The 21,907-nt window shown below is 39.3% G+C and overlaps 1 protein-coding gene across 2 annotated transcripts in view; it reads left to right on the forward strand.

Moving 5' to 3' along the window:
* Nucleotides 1–21,907, forward strand: part of POU6F2 (POU class 6 homeobox 2) — a 318,794-nt gene that overhangs the window by 267,294 nt on the left and 29,593 nt on the right. The window lies entirely within an intron of this gene.

Consider the following 21,907-nt stretch of genomic DNA (forward strand, 5'->3'; position numbering starts at 1 on the left):
TCTCTAGTGTAATGTTTGAAGTGTGTAATCATGACTGTAGACAGGTCATAATTGTCTGCAATCTATTAACTGGGGAATAAAACTAGGCCTGTATTTTTCTAAGGGCTCAATTTCTCACCAAGATATAAGTATTAGTGAATGTCTGCAAAGTGGAAGTTAAAGGATGCTGTGTGATAACACACTATCCTTTCATTACTAGGAGGTACCATCTAGTCTGGTACTGTTGGCAGCTCTACACAAGAGGCCAGAGTGGACTATTTAAAAGGTCAAGAAAATTGAGGTTTGTTAGCAGAACTGCGTGGGAAAGGTTTCCCAACCCCTGCCCACAGGATGGCATGGTCTGCCTGTTTCTTGACACGTCTCTCATGTTGATGAACATCACCTCCACAGCCCCCTCCAAAGTGTTGGGAGGTGACTTCCATTTTCAGGTGTTTAAATGACATCTTCTGGGATCTGCACTACAGATCTGTTGATTTTAATTGTACAGATAGTGATGTATGGGTTTTACATGTGCAGTCTCTCACTTCTATTATTAACACCTACAGTGCACTACTCTATATGTTTAAATCTATATGTTGTTCTTCTGGATAGTCTATATTTATACCCAGGAGCATGTCTGTCATAACTCTGACACACTGAAATGTCCCAGCCGTCACTGTTCAGGTGAAGACACATGTAGGAGACAGTCACCTATCTTTGCTCTCAAGTAGATACGTGAATTTGGAAACAGAAGTTGTTTAAGGACGTTATTGAAGGATACTTCTTTAGCTAAAGCAGAAAGTTTAAGAATCTGTGGGCACAGAGGGTGGATAGATCATAAAGTCCCCCAACTTTGAATGAGAATAGCATGTAATTGATGTTAGCAAAGAACGCCACATTCTTCTTCAGAGAATTTTTGCCACAACATCCAAGACGAAAACCTGCTTAGAAAAGCTGGTATTTTGATTTTTAAGTTTTCTTCTCGAAGGTCCAAAGAGAAGCAAACTACCTGATGCTCAGTTCACCAGGTACAGAAAGGCAAAGGAAGGTCTGATATGATCCTCATCTATGAAGTCTAAGAACTGATTGAAAATGATCTAAAATTACAATCACAAACTATGTTTTTATCCGAGTATAATGGAGTGTTGGAAGGGAGTACAGGACAAAATCTAGACAAGCTTTTTGCCAGCTTCTCAGTGTAATTATTTAAAATCTGAATGTTAGACTACTGACCTAGAAATACTGTTAGTAATATACAGAAGCATTTGCCTGTTCAAATACCTTCATACTTCTGTTATATACAACGATGAATAGTTAAAGCTTTGCTTACATGGAAGTCCTTAACCAACAATGTATTACATCCTGTATTTTGAGAATAAAATGTCACAAGCAAGTATGCTACAACAAAAGCCTTTTTTTCTGAACATAGATAAAAATGTATATGTTAAATATTACTGAGTCGAGCTCAAATTCTCAAAACCTGATCCATCAATGGAAAGCACCCCTCCTAAAAAGCATTTACTGAGGTAAGTTGTACCCTTGGCTCCCTCTTGCATTTTATTTCTCCTTAAAATCATATGCAGTGAAAAGAGGGAACAAACATGAATGATGCATGCCTGATTCACTAAATCACTATAGTCTCTGGCAACAGCACAAATGTAGAAATGTTTAAATCGGCCTCATACTACCCAACAAATGATGCAAAAGGAGCCCTCAAAGAACACAGAGTGAGGAGAGATAAATGAGCATCATGTCAAGAAGGCAATTTCTCACTGAGTTTACACAGAACGTGGAAATTTGACTTCCAAGAGATGGTTAGGGAATCTTTCTAATAAATCTTCAGTCCACAGTCATTGCGGTGTCCTTTTTTTAAACTTACTTTTTAAGAGCTATGTAAGTTATACCCTCCCCAGTGAAATGTGTCAAGATATTACCAGTCAAGTTGAAGTCATTTAAGTGAATCATCTCTGTCTCTGTGTTTATGTTTGTGATAGACAGGGATGGTCAAACAAGTTTCATTTCATGCATGTGTTGAACAGCTTTTCAACCAGTGAAGTCTTCTCAAAGCATTGTCTTATTTTAGTAGTAACTCACAAAAGAGAAAAAAAAAAAAAAAGATTGAGCCTCTTCCCTGGAAAAAGTGTCTGTGATTTTTTTTTCTCAGTTTTTTTTTTTTTTAAATTATGTTATCCTTCTTTGTACAGCTGAGATATTCAGATAGTCAACAAAAAGGCAACTGTTTTCCAAATGACTTAGAGGCTGTAGGTCAATATTGGAATTTACTTTGGTCCTCGGTGGAGTCCTACATCTCTTCAGACTCTTGGCTGAATTTGTTTTCCCTAATTTTAACCACGTGAAAGTTAGCTTAGGCTGCATCAAATCTAAGCTAGTTGCTTAGTGTTCTCTGTCACCACTGAAAGAAATAGGCATTCCTGAAGAATAAAACATCTCACTGATCTCAGGCATGCATTTTAGCCTGAGATGAATCACCTTCCAGAGATTCCTCACGCTCTACATTGACTAGAGAAAGCTTGAATGGCAGTCTACAACTGGACTTCTAATGTTAGGTGGCTAAATTAAATTACATAAATTCCATCCTTAGAATACCACACACCAGATATTTTTAATGGGACTTGAGTCCCTTTGATAGTGTTACCCTTAAGCTCCCCATGGCAGTCACAGGAGTTTTAGCTCAGATCCTGGTAGCAGCTGATGGCCATGCAGAACTCAGCACTGGCTGACCTGCCTTATTTTGGGGATGAGTCTAGATGCACTCTTCAATTTTTGTGAAAATTGTTCTTCTGTTTTGCTTGCTTGCTTCTTTGTCTTTTCTGAATAAATAGAGAAGTAGTATCCCAGAGACCAAGATAATGGTATCTGTCTGAATTATTTAAAATGTACTTAACTTCACTGATACTTTAACTAAATGATGGATAGTAATGTGAAGGGAAGGTCTTTCTGTTGAGTATCTTTTCTTTCAAGTAAGATTAAGTATTCCATCTATAGGATGTTGTTATTTAAAAATCAGTTGTGCATATATGAAGGGTTTGTGTCTCTGAGGTTCTTCTGGTTTAAAAAAAACCCTTTGAGCCTGTAGTAGTGAGGAAGAAATCTCTCCCTTTGACAGATTACTTTTTACATTTCTCTGGGCATTTACCCTGCTGTTTTGGTTAGGACAGAAAAGGGATGCACTAAATCCTCAGACCACAGGCCAGCTTAAAAGTATTTCCAGCACAGCTCCAGCCAGCAGCTGCCACAAATGTCATGAGAAAGTCTTATCACATAAGAATTTCTGTCCTAAAAAATAGCCTAAGTTGCCAGTGTTCAAATATTTTAGGTACATATCTAAGCCAACCTGATCAACAGTCCTTTGAAGCTGGGCCATCATAATTATTGTCAGCTTTACCAAATATTATTTAAATTTGTATTTATTCCCAAATATTATGTATGCTTAGAAGGGGAGGCATAGCCTCTAATTTGATTCCAAATATTCTGCTTTTGTTCAGAAATGAAACTCGGATGTTGCTCATGGAATTCTTATTTTTTACCAACAAAGAGTGTACTTTACTCTCTATTGTGGATGGTGTCATTACTAGCCTATCAAAAAAAACCCCTTAAGAATCAAATGGCCTTTCTACGCAGAACTTGACCCACTGAACTTCAACATCCTTCGCAAGACTTGCACTGAGCGTATGGGACATGAGATAAGATTTTTATTACAGTGTCGCTTTTATAGCAACTCAAAGAAAGAAATTGCCAGCCCCACTTTGCACCTCTCCAGCCAGTCTTCTGCATGGGGGCTGTAGCCTCTTGTCAATTAACTCACTTTAATTGGTTTCTGTTTCTTCTCTAACTACAACCCTTTGGCCTTGCCTGCTACACAGCACTGTTTATTCTTAAGCACTGGGTTTATATAAACTTTCTATCAAAATCATCTCTTTGGAAGGGAAGATATGTGATAAGGAGTTTCAATACTTGTGCTATCTTTGTTATCTCTTGTGGCTCACAATAGAACCTGAATCATCATAAAATTGCACCATAAGTTTGTGTTTTATATGATGAACATCTGTAAAAGAAGGGGAAAAAAAGAGCTGACAATTCTCTACCTGACTCTGTATCTTTAAAAAAAAAAAAACAAAAACAACACAAAGAAACAAAAGTCATGATTGTCATGGATAAGAGTGCAAATTGTTCACCTCTAAAAAAAAGTGATGCAACTTTTTTAGGTGTAAATTCATCAACATAATTCTAATGAGTTACGGTCTTTGTTGTGAGAAATGAGAAATCCTGTGGTCTCACCCTAAAGAACATTAAAAAAACATTACTGACAGGAAATTGAAAAAGTAATATATGTCTGAATGAATATGACAACTTTTTTCTGATAGAGCAGATAGATAAATGTCACATACAAGTTTCAAAATACATTTAATTTTGCCACCACAATGGATATTCTCTTCATAAAATATATATGAATCAGGTTTGAATCATAAAACTTGACTGTGATAAACAAATGCATATTTGATAACTTTCTTCTTTTTTTTGAGGTGCTCATTTCTTTTTTGAGGTTATTTGTTGTTTACACATCTTCATGTTTTCATTTCTGAGAGAAGCAGCCTGGGTGACAAATTTTATGCACGTTGAGCCTGGATGAACTTTCTTTTTAAGCTGAGAAATGGATCCTTTTCTTTTGGGGGAGGGTTGAGGGGGAAGGTGAGAGAGGGAAGGAGAGGCTGGTAGATGCACAGACTCTCTTAACTATCGTGTTAGACATCACTGAGTTTTCTGAGCATTGTTCAGGATGGGGTGATGGATGAGAAATGCACACAAGTATTTTCAGAGCAGGGGGCTGGAGGAAGAATCACGGTAGACAGAGCATTGTCTTTTACATTCTCCCCAACTGAGCAGCAACTGTCAAACTAGGGGCCAGCTTGTCCATGTCCCAGGAGGTTAAAGACTCCCTGTTAAAAGCTACAGAATAAATGGAAGTTTTAGGCTCTCAACAATGCATATAGCTTTGGGGGAAAGATGTAAATGGAGTGTCCTCTTTTGCATTTTTCAGGCACAGATTCACTGGGGAAGCAGAAGGACTTTATTCTGTGCCGTTGGAGCATGCCAGCGTACTACCCGTCCTGACAGCAGGAGGGCTTCCTCCCCCTTTTCAAAATAGAGGCTACTTCAAACTTTTCTTTCTCCAGCAGCTAGTACATCAGGCGTCTGGTCCTTAGCTGAGCTCTTGGAGCCTGCCCTGGTGCAAGTGCTTTTGGAAACCTTATCAGCAATGAACGCAGTGGGCTCTAGAGAAGGAAATCTATTATGTATCCAGAAGCATCCCTCAGGATTCTAGCACTGCATTTGAATCTTATGTTAAAGAGTGAGGTATAATTACGTTTTATTACCTCATTTATCAATCTTTTAGTATAAATTCCTGCAGCATTTTGAGCAGAACTGAATGATATTTTTTTCATCACTGACTTTTGATGGAAAAATGGCATTTAATCTAAATATAAAATGTGTCATTTTGACAAATTTTGTTCAGTAAAAATTTAAAGTACAGTCTCTGGGTAAGATTTAAGTGTCTCATTTTTGCATGTTCTGTTTGAAAATTTAGTGGGGGTTTTTTCAAGTTTAGAAAGGTTAAAAGGAATATGAAATAGTTCAGTTTTGATCAAAATGGCTTAATCTACCCCAAACATTTTTTTCAGATTTGTATTTATTTTAAATTTAGCTTAAGTTCCATTTTGAAGTGAAAATAAAAATGAATGTAATTTCCCAATTTCTTTCCAGAACTACTCATGAGTCATCCACTTGTTTTGCATGGGGCTTCTCCATTGGGCAAAATGGGTTCTGTATGAACAGGGAAAAAGAGAGAGAATCCCTACATTTTTCTAGCTTCAGCTGAAACCAAAGCCTGAGATAACCAGTCAAAACCAGATCTAGGCTGTGCAGGGTACATGTTAGCCTGAGACCATTCATAATTTAAAAAGAACTACGGGCTGCAGCTAGATCCAAACATCAGCCTGTGCCATGTTCAAGTCCCAGGGGCCATTGCATTCAGGTCAGTAGATTTACTTCTGATTTTTATTAGTAGAAGTCACAGAATCACAGAATCATCTAGGTTGGCAAACCTTGAAGATCATCCAGTCCAACCATTAACCTAACATTAACAGTTCCCAACTACCAGATCCCTCAGCGCTACGTCAACTCTACTCTTAAACCCCTCCAGGGATGGAGACACCACCACCTCCCTGGGCAGCCGATTCCAACACCTAACGACCCCTTCTGGAAAGAAATGCTTCCTAATATCCAGTCTAAACCTTCCCTGGCGCAATTTGAGGCCATTCCCTCTTGTCCTATCGCTTGTTACTTGGTTAAAGAGACTCATCCCCATCTCTCTGCACCCTCCTTTCAGGGAGTTGTAGAGGGCGATGAGGTCTCCCCTCAGCCTCCTCTTCTCCAGACTAAACCCCCCCAGTTCCCTCAGCCGCTCCCCATCAGACCTGTGCTCCAGACCCTGCACCAGCTCCCTTGTCCTTCTTTGGACACGCTCAAGTCATTCAATGTCCTTTTTGTAGTGAGGGGCCCAAAACTGAACACAGTATTCGAGGTGCGGCCTCACCAGTGCCGAGTACAGGGGGACAGTCACTTCCCTGTCCCTGCTGGCCACGCTATTTCTGATACAAGCCATTGGCCTTCTTGGCCACCTGAGCACACTGCTGGCTCATGTTCAGCCGGCTGTCAATCAACACCCCCAGGTCTCTCTCTGACTGGCCACTCTCCAGCCACTCCTCCCCAAGCCTGTAGCGCTGCTGGGGGTTGTTGTGGCCCAAGTGCAGCACCCAGCATTTGGCCTTATTGAAGCTCATACAGTTGGCCTCAGCCCATCGCTCCAGCCTGTCCAGATCTCTCTGCAGAGCCTCCCTACCCTCGAGCAGATCAACACTCCCACCCAACTGGGTGTCATCTGCAAACTTACTGAGGGTGCACTCAATCCCCTCGTCTAGATCATCAATAAAGATGTTAAACAGGAGTGGCCCCAAAACCGAGCCCTGGGGGACACCACTCGTGACCAGCCACCAACCGGATTTAACTCCGTTCACCACAACTCTTTGGGCCCGGCCATCCAGCCAGTTTTTTACCCAGCAAAGCATGTGCCCATCCAAGCCTCGAGGAGCCAGTTTTGCCAGGAGAATGCTGTGGGAAATGGTGTCAAAGGCCTTACTAAAGTCAAGGTAAACAACGTCCACAGCCTTTCCCTGGTCTAATAAGCAGGTCACCCTGTCATAGGAGATCAGGTTTGTCAAGCAGGACCTGCCTTTCATAAACCCATGCTGACTGGGCCTGATTCCCCCGGTCATCCATTATATGACTTTTAATGGCACCTGAGATGACCTGCTCCATGACCTTCCCTGGCACCGAGGTCAGACTGACAGGTCTATAGTTTTCTGGATCCTCCTTTCTGCCTTTCTTGTAGATGGGTGTCACATTTGCCACCCTCCAGCCCAGTGGGACCTCCCCAGTTAGCCATGACTTCAGGTAAATCATGGACAGCAGCTTGGCGAGCACATCTGCCAATTCCTTCAGCACCCTTGGGTGTAACCCATCCGGTCCCACAGACTTGTGTGCATCCAAGTGGTGTGTCAGGTCTCTGATGACCTCCTCTTCAACTGTGCTGACCTCAGTCTGCTTCCCCTCCCCATCTCCCAGCTCATGAGGCTGGGTGTCCAGGGAACCACCAGTTCCACTGCTAAAGACTGAGGCAAAGTAGGCGTTGAGCACCTCAGCCTTTTCCTCATCCTTAGTTACCATGTTTCCCTCTGCATCCAGTAAAGGAGGGAGATTTTCCCTAATCCTCCTTTTGCTGTTAACAAATTTATAGAAACATTTTTTATTATCCTTAACAGCTGTAGCCAAGTTGAGCCCTAGCTGTGCTTTGGCTCTCCTAATGCTCTCCCTGCATAACTTCACTACATCTTTATAGTCTTCATGAGAGACCTGCCCCCTCTTCCAAAGGCGATAGATTCTCCTTTTGTTCTTGAGATCCAGCCAAAGGTCCCTGTTTAGCCAGGCCGGTCTCCTTCCCCTCCTGCTTGTTTCTCGGCAGATGGGAACAGCCTGCTCCTGTGCCTTTAAGACTTCTCTGTTGAAGCATGTCCAGCCTTCCTGGACTCCCATATCCTCCAAGGAAGCCTCCCAAGGGATTTTGTTAGTCAGTCTTTTGAACAGGTCAAAGTTTGCCCTCCAGAAGTCTAAGGTGGCAGGTTTACTAACCCCTCTCTTTGTTTCTTGAAGGATCAAAAATTCGATCATCTCATGATCACTGCACCCTAGACAGCCTCCAACCTTTACTTCCACCACAAGCTCTTCCCTGTTCACAAGAAGCAGGTCCAGGAGGGCACCTTCCCTGGTCGGCTCACTCACCAGCTGTGTGAGGAAGTTATCCTCCGCACATTCCAGGAACCTCCTGGATTGTTCCCTCTCTGCTGTGTTGTGATCCCAGCAGATACTCGGGAGGTTAAAGTCCCCCACAAGAACAAAGGCAAGTGACCACGAGATTTCTCCCAACTGTTTGTAGAAAGCTTCATCCACCTCACTGCTTTGGTTGGGGGGTCTATAGCAGACTCCCAAAGTCAAGTCAGAGAGAAGCAAGCGTATTATGCAAGCGTAGCTCCAAACTGAAATGGAGTCCAGAGGTAATTGGCATTATTATCAATGAATGAGAAGCCAAGACATGAAATCTTCCTAGAAAATATTACCTAACAGTTGCAGCAGAACCATGGCAGACCACTGAGTGCAGCAGAACCAGCAGACCGTTGAGTGAAGCTCAATGGCTCTTGTAAATGACTTCTGGGATTCCAGTTATTCAGTCTGCTCCTGACTTGTAAGATCTACACTGTGATATAATCCCAGACAGTTTTCTTTCCCTAATATTGGGGGCTAAAAAGATAGAGCTATAGTGTGTGTCAAGATCAAATATGTTTGCATACTAATGACTTCACCTGAATGAAGAGGGGAAAAAATGAATCCATTGTGGCCTGAGAGACTCAGTGGGGTAGAACTATGAACAACAAGTATTTTTGTAGTCCTTAGTACACTCAGTGTCACTATTTGGGTTATTGTGCTATCTTGGCAATTAATAATATTTCTTTTCTGTCTAGCCTTTTCCTCAAACTCATTGGCACTGTTCCAGTATCTTTAAGCATTCAAAAGGATCAAAGAGCTTTCATCTTTTAATGCATTTTACTGTGCTGTGCTCTGCACAGGAAGAAATATTGATACTGTTTCAAGGGCAGTTAATATATTCACTTCTGTCTCAGAAATGAGCACAATTCCTTGATTTATAAAATTGAAAATCTGCCATTACCCACAATTAAAATGTTCCATATACAAATTATACTGTGACATTTGCACTTCACTCGTCCTGCTGTAATTCACATACACCAGGGAATCTTCTCCACTGTTGCTCCAAGATTTAATAAGTGCTTTACAGAGGGTTCGTATTACTGATACTTTGTTGTTTTTTAAAAAAATTTATTACAAGGACATTTGAAAGTACAATATACATTTTTACAATACTTAAAACTAAATTTCATTTTGCAGTTGCTATTTCCTCCTTTCATATCAGCTTTGTTCTCCTTATAGATTGTTCCACCATTTTTAGTCTTGCTCTGTGTATTGGTATTGGGGAGAGTACTCAAAGTAAGGCAAAGCCTGAATGAAGGAAGCAACATCTGACAGTCCTTGCTAATACTTTTAAATTTTCATATGCTAAAGACATCTGTGGTTAGGTTCACTGGTTCTTTGAGGCAGTGAGTATAGTACATCACTCCATAAGGAGCCTTCTTGCTTCATTTGGATCATTTCCACATTAAGGCAATGCATACCAAGAGAGGCTGAATCTGGTGGACTTGGTAGTGTTAGGTTTATGTTTGGACTCAATGATCTTAAAGGTCTTTTCCAACCTCTATGATTCTAAGAGTGGACTGGCAAAGCCGAGCTGTGAAAGTGCTCTGGATGTTCCTGGGGAGGAACAGTTGCAAGAGTAAGTTTTGCAAAATAACACTAGAGAAATATTTAAAATAAACTGTAAGCATAAGGGTCTCTTCTAGCATTATCGTTTAATTTTTTTTCCCCAGCTTATAGCTATGTTCTTAAACATTCTCCTCAGTGTGTAAAAATGACCTTAATGTATTTTCCTTTTGTATTTGGAGTGTCTCAGTGCTGATGAAGGTAAAGTAGCACCCCCTTAGTTCTTCCCTCAGGAACCTGTAATCCCAGTAAATTTTACCAGAAAGAGCAGCAGTATCACCCCACTTGTAAGTCTTGATAGAGTGCATCACAGTCTCCAGTTACCTTAACCAAGAGGAAATGTGAGAATATTACATAATATAGCATTTTTTTAAAAAAAAATTACAAATAGGATTGTTGCTAATTATTGTCTACAGCACCACCATAATCATGACTGGAATACTGGTTATAACATGGAAAAAAACCAATGGCCTGCCCAAAATAACTTAAAATGTAAGTGTAATACAAGTGAAAAATACACAGACAGAGAAGGGATCCTGGAAACAGCTGATCTCTGCCCTATCCTCCCCCTCCTCTAGAGTCAAGAAGGTAAAGGAGCCCCTCACCTTTAGTCCTCACAGTTGAAAAGAAAAGGAAATCTTTTTAGGACTGACACAGAGACAACACACAAGGATAGAAAATGTACTAAGTGTTGGTGATCCTCCACCTTCCACAGCACTAGCCTCAAGGGCATGGGCTCTGCTGCCAGCAGAAGGTAAAGATGAAGTAGTTTGAATTCATATCCAAATACATAAAGAGAAATTTCAGTATGCCTGTCTGTATCTGGAGCATGTTGCTTCAGTACAGTAGGAAAGTAGGTGCTGGTGATGGATTATCTCAGTTCTGCTGTTGCTTTTAATAAAAAATCATAGTTATTTAACTCTTCCTTAAGCAAACTTACAGACCAGCCTTGAATGAAACTGATAGTTATGCTGCACGTTCTCCTCACAGGTTCGTAAAATGCAGTCTCTTGCTATGTCTTTCCCAAATTTGGGAATAATTTAGTTAGGTTTAACTGTCATTTTTGGAGTATTTGTTTAGTTAGGAACACCTTGTATGTACAAAAATAAATTGCTAGCCCAAAGAGGGACTCAAATCTGTATATAAACTACCACAAACAAATGTATTTTGTCCAACAGAAATGGCACAGTGACTGAATGCTGGATATTCATCTCCAAATCCACAGACAGCTACCTCCTGAGTGAAGTGCCATTGCATCAGGAGGATGTTTTGTCCTGAGAGAGATGCTAGGACCAGTCATTTGTGGTAGATACCATCAGATATACTAAGTATCTGTATTACAGAACTTATTATTATAACCGTGATTTGTATCAGGAGGTGGCCAGAGTGGAAATTTAAGTCAGGCCGTTAAGATGTGAGCAGAACACCTTTCTTTCCCTTCTATCTGTCAGCTCAGGTGAAATGGATTAATGATGCATTTGATAATGTGAGATACTTTAGCCATTGCACTTTCAAGCAGTGAAGCATGTGCTCCCGCTACTAACATTCAAGAAAAGAACCAGCTGAGGGTATTTTTAGTGAGATAGCCACCTTGGACATAAAAACACCCTACCTTTATATGGTATCTTTTCTTGATAACTCTAAGGTAGCCTTACAAAAATTACTTAAGGCTAATAGGAGTAGTGGCAGGGAGATAAATAGTATTTATATGAACATATTAGAGATGATTGAATGGAGGACTGGAATTTTAGTGACTTTCCAAATGTGAACTCCGATGAGTGTGTGACAAAGGGAAGTTATAGTTGATCTCAGGAAGGATTTTTTTCCTAGAGATTCAGATCTAGAGACTTGGAGTCATGACCATTTTCCATCTAAAGACTTGCATATGACCCTTCCAAATTTTCCCACCTCCTTCCAGTGAAATTATTTTTTCCTTCTTGTCCTGAACATCCACATAATTGTGCTGCATTATAATGAAATTCCACTTCATAGGCTGGAATACTGGTTTCCATAGCGATAATACATGGTAGGGATGTAATCCAGAATGGTTTGTTCCACCATAGTCATACTGGTGATTAGCGTTGTGGTTCTTTCTCAGTAGCCTGAAAATTGCTTGTTGAAGAAATACATGCACTGTAAAATTTAAAAGTGTTTCAATTGTACATTTGTCTGGCCAGGTGCAGTTTGCACAGCTGTTCGCCTCAACCTTGCCTTGAACTTTTATAGACTATCACATTAAAATTTGCCAACAGTTTTATCTATTGTTTAACTAAAGTCCAGATCATCTGAAATCATAGAAACATAAGCTGAGGTAGGGCATGACGTTGTATTTAAGAAAAGTCTTGTTGCACAGGTGCAATGTTGAAGTGATGAGTTGACAGACAAATACTGTCATCCATAATTATTGCATCTGGGCAGCATGCTTGAGCTTTATAACAGTATTTGGAGAAATATAATTGTGTAACAACAATGTTGAGTATCATTGTTACTGATTGATTGAAATATCTATTAGACTTCTTTTAATGAATTTTGGCTAAATCTGAAATGATTGAGTGAATCAGCATGTCTAACTAACTTCAACCTTAAGACTTACAGACTGAGAAATCTGGTGATCTCTGATAAATAAATAAAATAAATATAGCGTATGTAATTTGATAGTGAGAAGATGAGAGTAGATTATTCAAGAATATATTGATGGCCTAGAAATTCTTTGACCTGTAATCTAATTAAAGAACTCTGGTCCTAAAGATTGCATCTGAAGATTGTTTGATGGTTAATGATTTCAGTCCAGTTTATCATGGAGAAGTGTCCAAGAAAACATACATTGGTATTCTAAACAGACAAGTCAAGGCTAGAATAAAACATCATTAAGTCTTCAAAGTCATTTTTCCGGAATACACTTCTGTTTCCTCAGGAAATTTCATCAATTAAAATTAAAAATAACTCTTTGAGGATTCCAAATTTAAAATATATTTGCAAGATCATAATACTTCTGGTGGAATAAATTTCTCAGGAATGTCATCACAAGATAAAGCAGTGACAGCAGTGACTGCCTACTAAAGGCAGTTAAGAGCACACCATCTTCTTAATCAAGCTTCTTGTCTATGCAAAATAAGTTGAAAGGAGTAACTAAGATAAAGAAATAAAAACAGCACTAGAAATTCTCCTGCTCACCCAGATGCAGACACTGACAGTAGTGTGCCTCACTTTTTTAAAAGACAAATATTACAACTTGAAAAATTAAACCAGCACTGTTTCTGTGAGAACTATTGTGGCAGTAGAGAACATTATCTTGCCCATGTCTACGAAGATTATATCTCAATAGCAACTCGTATTTAAAAACCACAGGATCAAAGAGCAATTACTAAACCCTACCTCATTCTGGCTCCTGACCTTTAGGCCGCATTTCTGTAGTAGGCTGGTACAGTGCAATACAACACGAAGTAGCAAAGCTAGTTCCAAACAAGCCGATAATGTCACCAAAGCATGGAAGCAACCTAATCACCTTGGCACACATTGTGCTTGGCCTAATCAGGCTTGCTGAGAAAGGGCAATTTGTTTCCCAAGCTAGCCTTGAACAGCTCAGCATGGCATGTATTGCAAAGCGTAGGGATGCCTACATTCTCTTCTGCTGTATGTCCAGCATGTTCGATTCTGATATGGCTGAAAGCAAGTCTACTCTTTACGCTATGAGTAGCCTTAAATATTTATATTATGTTAATGCCCAAAAGAGACAATTCTTGTTCTAAATGGTTTGTAATCTAAAGACACTAAGTAATGGTAGGGTTTGCGGATGCAGTGCATGTACAAAGCTTGCAAAGGTTGAGAAATTTTATTTCAGAGCAGGGATTTCCTGTCTCTGAGATGCTTGATACTTAGTTGAGATTGAAATCTTCAGAGAAGCCAAAGTAGCAATCACACTTCTGTAGGCAACTATGAAAATCTCAGCCTGCATGAAAAGAAAGTAGAGGTGAATGAATATTTACCAAAATATTTTCATTGTAATTAAATCTAGAAATTCATGCTGGTGGCTCAGTTGCTTTGCATTTACTTCCTGAGAAAATGAATACCATTAAATTTTGTTCTCAAGAGTATTTACAGAAAAAAAGATACTGAAACCACACATACAAAAGTGTATTTGCTTGTACACACGCTACAAGGTTCTGCACAGCAATCAGGAAAGCTGTTTGGGAGATGAACAGTCAAATGCTAAAAACAGTAAGTTGTGACTTTTTGTTGTGATCATCAAACATCATTAGAAATTATGGCTATTTTGTCATAACAATTCTGTTATGACAGTATTGGCTGTTTTGTCATAACACAATATCATGGATCTGTTGTCCTAACAAACAAAAATATTGCTAAAATATTTTATACAAGTCATCCATGAAATAATGGTACATGAACACTTTCATAAGAATCTAGCTAGCTGATTTTCAGAAATGCTCGGGACCTGTAAACCTAATTAAAATCAACAGTTACTTGGCTGACTTAATTCTTGACTTTAAAAGCAAGCTAAATCTGATAAGTAGATTGCTTAGAAAGAACAATTCAACAGACACTCAACATAATTTTTATTCTTTAATTTGGTAGTTATATATCTCTAGATTTTTCTAATGAGAAAGTGTTATTTTTTGTTATTCAATATGTTTGATAAAAGAGACATTCTTTTTTATGATGGCATACATGCCCCTGCTAACAGAACATAACAGTGTTTGCTTGAGAAAAATTTCACCACATAATTCCTGCAGTGATGACAAATAAAGTCCTGTATAGTTTGATGTTAGTGTACAAACATTATTTTCTAAAAAAACAAAGCACTGAGAAAGTCAGGCAGAATGTCAGACTCAATGTTCCATTATGATGCTTACAAACAATATACCATCCAATATATTGTATGATATATGAACAATACTTAACCTTGAAGATTCTAATTTCTTACACGAAATGGTGACTCAGAAGTACAGTTTCATAGGTGCCTGTTTCAGTATTGTTATTTGATGCCTTGTTCTCATAATAGCATTTTGTCGTGTCGTTTTTTTGAGTTCTCTTCAGGAAATACAATGCAGCAAAGAAAATTTGCAAGCTTTGCATAAATTGATACTGCTTCTACTTCAAAAGACACAAGCAGCCTTAGCCTCATCTTGTCTTGAGGTTCAAGAAGCATATCGTCGTTACTCCAAAGAATGAGATGGAGTAGCATTTCTTTCAGACGTAGTCTGCAAATGGAGCTTGTGTTCATGCTTCCAGTTTTTCAATGTGTAGATTGATAGTATATAGAATATAGTGTATATAAATAGATGGGTTTATTGAATTGGTAGATAAAAAATCATATATATGTATAAAAATTTGTGTCTATGTGTTTATAATTTATATAGGTAGTATATAGGCATATGTGTGATTAAGGGGCAGCTGCACAGAGGCTAAAGAATCCTGTGCAGATTCTCATTATTCTGTCCTTTCCTCAGTCATTTTCTCCTTAGATTATCTCCTTAAAGTAACTCATGCTGATACAGTGACCATACAACGAAGAACATATCTGTGAACAGAAGCAGCTTCTGAGGGAAATTTGCAAAACTGTAGAAAACAAACCAAACCATAAACACTGTCCTAGGTACTGTAGGTGGTATGACTGCTGGGGTTAAATTAGCTGTTGGCCCTGTAACACTAGGAAAAATGAGTTTGTGTGTACCAGCGTCATACAACAGAAGCCAAAGCGAGCTTTTATTTCAGATTATATTGTGAGGACTAGAAAATGAAGATGAGTGAAGCATATTTAAATCAGCAAATATTCATGCAAATATTGATTGTTTTGGCTCACTCCATTAAAGTAAGACTCGCATGCATTCTGTTCGCAGTTTCAGATGTTAAATTAACTTATGTGTATATGGTGGCTTGCCTCATTTTACTGAACAATTTTTCTGTTGCTCCTTTTACTTTTTCCCTGTTTTTCTATTTTATATTTCTTCTGTTGTCCAAAACCTTCAATATTTAAAGGGCTGTAACATTGATAAAATCAGAGAGACATTCATTTTGATGATACTACTGAAAAAACTTAATATTTCCTTTTTATAGTTAAAGACGTTTTTCAGATGAAATGGCATTATTTGCTTTATGTCAGCCCTGGCTGACAGTAGAAACAACCTAGTGTAGTCAGTCTTTGATTTTACTTAGCCTTTTCACAGCAGAAACAAAGGCAGTTGTTGAACCATCCATTTGGCTACAGTTTGTAATATTCCTTTGGTTGTGCTAGGAAAACAATGAAGCACGGCAGCATCCCTGTTTCTGATGAGGGGAGAGGGAGAACTTAATAAAAAATCAGTTGTATGCTTCATTTTAAAGTATCATAGTAACTTCACCTAATGTCAAAACACAATTGGTTTATCAGAAGCCACAAGGAAAGATCACTGCTGAGAAATCAGCAATTAGTCCTTCATACAGTTATGCAAAATCTGACTTTATATCTGCAGCGCAAATAGGGCTACAATTAATTTATCCCCAGAAGTTCTGAGCAGTCGTTCAGCTTCTGCCCACAGTTTCAGCCTGTGAGTTACAGTGAAGTAATCCACAAAGGCAATTAAATATGAAGATGTGTTGTCAGTCAAAAAAGGATAAGAATGGATTTTTTTTTATGTTATTCTTTCTTAAGGATCAGTTATTTAAGGGATCACGGTTAAGGGATCAGATGTTTTTCTTTCATTTCTAAGAAGAAACTTTATTGAGCAAGGCAAGGAACCAAAATCTGTTTAAAGGTACAATAGTGACTAGCACTTCAGTTTATCAGTGCTAGGACATTTCCCTGCCATTGGGGGTAACACTCACAGATATTGTTGATATGCTGAGGGTTTGAGACTTTTCCCCTCCATGGTCAGCTCCATTCCTTGGGATTTTACCTCCATGTTAATTGTGTGCTTATTCTTTCATTTCAGATGAATTTACAGTTTTCAGGACTATGTAGGCAAAGACCGCTGAGCCCATGGATGGTATGTAGGAGCAGATCAACGAATTAACTTCATGTGCAAGCCAAGCCTTACAACTTTATTTCATATAAACAACACTTAATCGTGGAAGTTGTCTTGGCAATGGCAGATTCAAGTTGTAAGATTTGAGAGGCCTGATCTCAGACATCTTGAAATCCTAGGATGCTAGAATGACACCAACAGATTAATCAATGGAAAGTATTCAGTTGCTCTTAAAAATCACCCTGAATTTCCTTTGAAGTTAGGAACAAATCATTGATTTTTAAAATTTGGTTAACATTGGGAAGCATAAAAAACTAAATTACTCTCTAAGCACCTCAGGATACAATTGATGTATCTATTAATCCATAAACCAAAATGAAAGATTCTTACTGAATACTTGAAGTGCAAATCTGACTCCACTAAAGCTTCTGACAACACTCTGTCTCTTGAACAGGCCAGAAGTACAGTCCTGGTGTGTTAATTAGAAGTGGACCAAAGCCCTGTCTCTGTAAAAAAGCTGAGGTTTGAATTTACATTAAATATCTGGCTACGATTTCCAGTGTCACATCCGCACTGCATTTTGTGCCTGTATCTGGTACCTCAGACAGATACAACCAGGTGTAATTTATTTTAATCAACAGCACTCTGCAAATTACTGTGCCTGACCCTCTTAGAGGTTATGGAGCATTGACCCGGTGGGTCCCTTGAATTAACCCTTGGACTTTGAAAACTGTCTGTTTGTTGTTTTGCTTATGACATCTGTTTTGCAACTCCTCTGTGAATACTTAGTGCTTGCTTTCATTGTATGAGGTATAAAAGGAATTGTGAAAGTCACATGCATAGTGTAAAAAAACCCAAAACTTTTTAAATTATATTTTTGTATCATGAGGACTTTTAGGGATGTCTTTGTTTTCTCAAGAACGTGTTTGACAGGTGGAATTGTTTATGAATTTGAGTCCAAACATTCACAGAGTAAGAAGCCTCTTCTGCTATGTCTCAGAGAAGCTGTGGCTGCCCCCTCCCTGGAAGGGTTCAAGGCCAGGTTGGACGGGGCTTTGAGCAACCTGGGCTAGTGGAAGGTGTCCCTGCCCATGGCAGGGGGTTGGAACTAGATGGTCTTTAAGGTCCTTTCCAACCCAAACCATTCTGTGACTGTGTGATTCTGTAAGTATCTTGTGGCATAAATCCCTGTTACATGCTATTCCTGAACTATTCTTGAATATAATCTGAAATAGCAGCCTTTGCTAGAAAGAAGCAATGCCTCCGCACTACGGAAATCCCTGGCAATTAAATAATCTGTACTGTGGCATGCCAGTGTCTCAAGCCTGTGGCATGGTCTTGGTTTATTTCTTCAGAAAAGTTAAATGTATCAAAACCATAAATTGTCCTCATAGTATGCCAGCTTTTATGATGCTTTAACAGGACAGATTAGCAAGGCCCAGGGTGAAATTTCATACCAAAATTATAGAAAGAGGGATCTGACCCAGCATCAGGACAGTCACACAGGTTTGAGGAGGGGATTCAGTTTCAGTACTCCTCCCTGTGTGTGAATGAGGGAGGGTGCTTGGAGGAGGGGGAACTTGAAAGGGGAAACTTGAATCTGGGTTTAGCCATATCAAAGGTGCATGCCATAAAGAGTAACCCTGGTGGTTAACTAGAAACAACGGGATGTCTGTTTTTTTAACCAGACAGTGTTTTACTATATTTTGGTATAAAATGGAAAAAAAATCTTGACATCTCAGTAAGTTTCAGAAAGTGGGAAAACTGTTTCCCATTCAGATTTACCCTTGGCTCCTCTGGTAACACCCCTGAGGGCATTTGTTCATTTGTCCTTCTGGAACACCTCTCCCAGCTATGTTTTCCCTGCTCCGTTTCTGGCTGTGTGCATGTACAACATGCCATGTACAGAATGGTGTGTGACACATATTAATACATATAGATAGCCTTCTGCTTCTGACCTTACAAACTGTCCACTTCAGCACTGTCATTCTATAAAATGTCCAACTGCAGTCCAAGAAATGCATTTTAAATGTGAATGCAAACATTTCTATTACTGATAACACCAGCGCAGCATTTTTTGCTTTGCTAGGATTAGGACCTTGATAGTTAAAGTTACGTTGGAGTAATGACACTCCAAGGTCGTGTCCTTTACTGACATGGCAAAGGAAGGAGAGGCCTTTGCTGTGTTTCTGCTGATAACATTAAGAAGGATTATTCCTTGTGTTTGGTGAGATACCTTAAAAGTGAAAGAATATATTCGTGACCCATAAATATTTTAGGTTGCCAAAAACTGAGAGAAATTTACACGTTGCACTGCATGGAAGTTGTATTTAATTCACGCTGAAAGTCAGATTTTAGAAAACGTTCTGAAATTTGATAATAATGTACATAAATGCCTCCCTCCTCAGTGAACAGCCATCTTCTCACATAAACAGTAAAGCAGCTGCAGTTCAGCTAGGGACACCTTAAAAAAATAAAAGTACTATGATCTGCAGAGAGAAGCTCACAGGAAATTCCAGCTTAGAAGGCTAACTCACAATCTCTGTCTGAATATGCTCCATCGTGCTTCACTTTCATGCTCTGTAAAATGGGGGTAATAATCTTTATTGATCTGTCTACCTTTTAGGAATGCATTAAGGAGAACTTAAATGATATCTTTACAGTGTTTTGAACAGTTTTGATATATGCAGCTCTTACAATACAGCTTAGTAGGTGGGCTTGCCATTTTACCAGGTCCTCTTGCAGAAGAGCTGTCCTGCTTTTTAGGGTTCTCTGGTCTTCCCATCCAAACTTCTAACTGGGCAAGTTTGGTAAATCAATGATGACTTCAGCACCGACCACTTGTTAGCTGAGCTGCTGTAGCTAACCAAGTGCACTCTTTTCGCTCAAAGAGTTGGTTTAAGTTGTCATGTTGTACTTCACAGTTGAGCCTACTTGTAGGCACATTATCGGGCTGTGACTGCTGAAGGAGCAGTCACTCATTAGGATGCTGTCACCTGAGTCATATCTTAGCCTAATAACAGAAGAAAGAGGGTGATCCTCCCCCTCCAGCTATGCCTGAGTTAGTGGGATATCATTGCATGATGCTTTTCTTGAGGATGGATTTTTCTGGGGTTGTTGTGTATCACTTCTGGTCATTTAAATATGCAGAGGCCTTTGCAGATCCCTGCTACTCATCACAACACAGTTCATACATGTATCCTCTTTATATCTTTAGCAAGAGATTCAGAGTTGTTCCTCTAGTTTTGCACTCTCAGAAAGTAACTTAGTGGTCTGCCCACAAAGCCACTGATGTTTTCACTAAACACTTAGTTTAGAGCTAGTTTTACACTCTATTGTACAGTCCCATTCATACAATATAAATTAATTGTTGAAAGCAATAAGAGTTTTAGATGTTTGTTTTGGAGACAAATTTGCTTTCAAGTTTCATTGCAAACACTTTAGCCCATTTTCATGAGGAAGGTAGTCTATGACTAGTTCCGTCTGTCCTTCTCTCCCTTTATCCATCCATCCATCCATCCATCCATCCATCCATCCATCCATCCATCCATCCATCTCTCCATACTTACCTAATGTCTTTGAAACAGCTGACCAATTTCAACAAAATTTATCAGAAATAAAGAGATCTGAAAAGATGATTAAGCTCCTAAATTGAATGGGAATCGGCAGATAGACTGAGGAAAGCTACCCTTTTACTATCCCCACTGAGGAAAAAGAGGGAGAACTCAGCCATAATCCACCCTATTTCTCAGCAACAAAGTAGGTCTACACTAGTCAGTGTATGTGATAAGGGACTCAGGGCAACTGGGATCATACTACTGGGGGACAAAAGGGACATGCAGTGTGGGGGATGTTGAGGATAAAGAGGAGGAAGCAAGGTCCCCCTGGAGAGGGAAGACTGGAAGCCTTATAATGGAATGTATGTTTTCTGGGGGGGCTATGATAAAGTCAGAGATGTGGTGAAGGAAATAGAAATGTCTTTTGTCTCTTTTTTTTTTTTTTACTTTTCCTGTTAAGATAATCCTATGACTCTAGCTTCATTTGTTGTTGTTGGCAAAAAAAAAAAAAAAAAAAAAAAAAAAAGTTTGGTTTTATTCCCAACTTTTATCAGAAGTTTGTTTCAGATGCTCTAATACTTGTAAAAAGTCTTCCAACAGTGTAACTTTCTTTAGCCTGGCGGCTATTGACTGACAAGCTTTCTTACAGCATCTGTTTCACATCTCATCCTAATATTAGTTTTACAGGCACGTTCACATTTTAGGAAATCACTGTATTCTCAAGTCTGAGATGTCATTAAGTGTCTCTTTCTGCAAGCACTTGCCCCAGAAATGTTAGCTAAAATGTTTTATCTAACATCAGCCCTCCCGTTGTGTTGTATGACTTAGTTGCCATCCAAAAGCAGATGTATTTTTATGAACATATCTTAATAAGCCATGTCCTGAAAGGCACCAGTATCTTTGTTCCTCCCTGCGATCACATGGGAGTCCTAGGTGGTCATCTAGAGTACTAGGTATCAGTAAATCAAGGAAAATGACAAAAGCATCTCAGTTCACAGTTAATAATGTTGTACAGATGAGTTGTAGAAAGCAAGAAAACAGGCCGATATTTGCATCTATTTCACTCTGTGTTCAAATGAGGTGTGGGAACAAATCATCATCCAGGGGCCAGAGCGTGGCCTGGCATTTGTTTCATACACTCTCAGCCACAGCAGATTTGTTGGGGATGACAGTGGGCGGTGGTAAAACGTACAGGTGATGTGCGATGTGACAAATGAGTTTGAAAGTCCTCATCATCTCAGTAAAGGAACGGTTATTTCCCACCCCCAGCTTGGCACATCTGTCTCTGTGCTTATTTCAACCAAGTTTGATTTAACAGGCATAAAACAAGTAATTATGTGTGGTAAGTATATGCATCATATGTGCATTTTCCCTTTCTGTGTC

Source organism: Strix uralensis, chromosome 1 (genome assembly GCF_047716275.1).
Source record: "Strix uralensis isolate ZFMK-TIS-50842 chromosome 1, bStrUra1, whole genome shotgun sequence".
Lineage (NCBI taxonomy): Eukaryota > Metazoa > Chordata > Aves > Strigiformes > Strigidae > Strix > Strix uralensis.